The sequence below is a fragment of the Pteropus alecto genome, unplaced genomic scaffold, assembly GCF_000325575.1.
Source record: "Pteropus alecto unplaced genomic scaffold, ASM32557v1 scaffold66, whole genome shotgun sequence".
NCBI classification, from domain to species: Eukaryota; Metazoa; Chordata; class Mammalia; order Chiroptera; family Pteropodidae; genus Pteropus; species Pteropus alecto.
In genome coordinates, this window is record NW_006438869.1 from 2,560,134 (window position 1) to 2,562,514 (window position 2,381).

The 2,381-nt window shown below is 38.1% G+C and overlaps 2 pseudogenes; both read left to right on the forward strand.

Moving 5' to 3' along the window:
• Positions 1–1,787: 1,787 nt before the first annotated feature.
• Positions 1,788–1,906, forward strand: LOC112483007 (annotated as a pseudogene).
• Positions 1,907–2,001: 95 nt separating this feature from the next.
• On the forward strand, positions 2,002–2,119 carry LOC112483017 (annotated as a pseudogene).
• Positions 2,120–2,381: the final 262 nt, after the last annotated feature.

The window sequence follows — 2,381 nt, forward strand, 5'->3', positions numbered from 1 at the left end:
CTTCTTGAATGGGATCAGTGCCCTTTATAAAAGAGACCCCAGAGAACCTTCTATCACATGAGGATGCAGGAGAAGGCAGTCATTCATGAATCAGAAGTGAGCCTTTGCCAGATACCAAATCTGCAAGTGCTTGGATCTTGGACTCGCAGTCTCCAGAGCTGTGAGAAATGAATGTTTGTTGTGTAGGCCACCCGGTCTGTGTAAGCGTGAGTGGTGATAACGCGAGAGTGTGTGAGGAGAGAGAAGCTGTCATACTAATAAACATAAGAATGAACCGGTGACATAACATATCTGTTACGTGCACTTTTATATCACATGGAAAAACACTCCTCTCTCTCCTTTATCCTAACCAGCTAAAGCTGATACGTATCAATCCTTCCCACGCATGTTGAATGAAATCATCTGATCTACGTCTATGTGAGCTGTCCCGCAGTTGATTCCTCTATTTGCTTGAAAATTTGATTGAAAATTCATATGTAAATTGGGCTATAGAAAATAGAATGTCAATTTGAATGTCAGTTATCAATGTTTCAATCAAATGTTGCCTGCTCTCAATGAAAATTCTACTGCCTACCCCTACTGGAAAACGATGTTTTTAAAATTCTGGAAAAGCAGCAGAGCTGGCCTGTATCGCTCTGTATCAGAGGGCTTCCCTCATTTGGTGCTGATTTCCTTGACAGTGGGAGTTATCTTAAATCATGTATTTACAGTTCGTTGCTTAGGCACTGACACATTGCGCACATTCTAAAAACCTTCAATGTTTGTTTAGTGAATTGATGGAAGCTAATTTCTATGTTTGAATTTATTAGAAACCCTTATTCACTACCAGATAATTGTTGGATGAGTGAATTTTGTTAATACTTTGGATTGTTACTGTGTTAAAAAAAAAAAAAAACCCCACAGATACAACTTTGCGCCGGTCATGCTGCTATTTGAAGTAGAAATTTCGGATTAATAATATTCCAGTGATTGTCTGGATAGAAGCATGTAAACATGCCCTTTCTTCTTGTAGAATAGCGTCTGGAGATTTAGTTCCAGGAACATAAAATATCACGCTGTAGACCCTTTACCTGCTGAAAAACAGTTCTCATTGCAAATGACACTGACATATCAGTTCTGTTTGTTATGAGATTTATTTCTTCATGTTTGACAATTATGAATAACCTTTGAAGGAAAAAAAAAAACGACACTTATAGCTTGGTCAGTCACGTGTACCATTTCAGAAATCTCCGCTAAGTTCAAAGAACAAGTAAATATCACTTACGCCTACAGATTTAAAATTCTCTGCCAAAAAATAAACGATAAGAGCTTTCTCCTGTTTTCATACCTGATTATTTTTATAAGGTGTTCCTTTAGGGGAAGAGGAGAATTTATGGCCATACATTGCCTTAACTTTTTAGATTCTTGAGAATTCACTGAGCCTCAACCATCATTTTCATTTCCTGCAGTAGAGGTTGTTCAAAGTTTTTTCAAGTGATCGAATCACTTCAGTAAGAAGCAAGCCATCCTCCTAGTGTGACTAAAGCTAATGGTGATGCTTTTGGTCCCTGGGGGAGTGAAAAATGCAATTCAGGAAGAGAATACAATGCCTAAAAGACTGCTCTAGCCTATCTGGGTTTTAGACTGCAGGACATTAAAGGGAAGGATATTCCTTTGTTATTTTAAATATGCTCATTATTTTTATAATGCGTAATGGATACATATCAAAACAGAATTTTTTTTTTTCAAGCTCAGTGTAGAGTGGAAAAGACGCATTTAACAGATAAGATAAAGAAAAAAAAAGTTGAGTCTACTGCCATGCCACCCTGAATGTGCCTGATCCCGTCCCATCTCGGAAGCTAAGCAGTGTCGAGCCTGGTTAGTACTTGGATGGGAGACCACCTAGGAAGACCAGGTGCTGTAGGCACTAAAAAAAAAATTATAAGACAAAAAAACACAAATAAATTGACAGAGAACCAAAATAATAGAAGTGTATCCTTCAAATATAAAATATAGAGAGAATTCTGCAGCCATGCTACCTTGAACAAGCCCGATCCCTTCTGATCTTGGAAGCTAAGCAGGGTCAGGCCTAGTTAGTACTTGGATGGGAGACACCTAGGAAGACCAGGTGCTATAGGCATAAAAAATGAAGGAAAAAAAAAGATATAGAGAGAAATCCATTTCATTGACTCTCCAGTTTTAATCTTTATTAGGCTTATGCTTAGGCTTCCTCTGGTACAATATAGTGTATCTTTCTCAGGAGCTTCTGTGCAGCTCACAGTTAAGAATACAGAGAGGAAAATCAGAAGCTATAAAAACATACTGCATTTGTAAAAAGGAAGAGAGCTCCATTATTTCAGCTCCAAACAGAGAGGGTATAAGATGCTCAAATCCTGATGGGA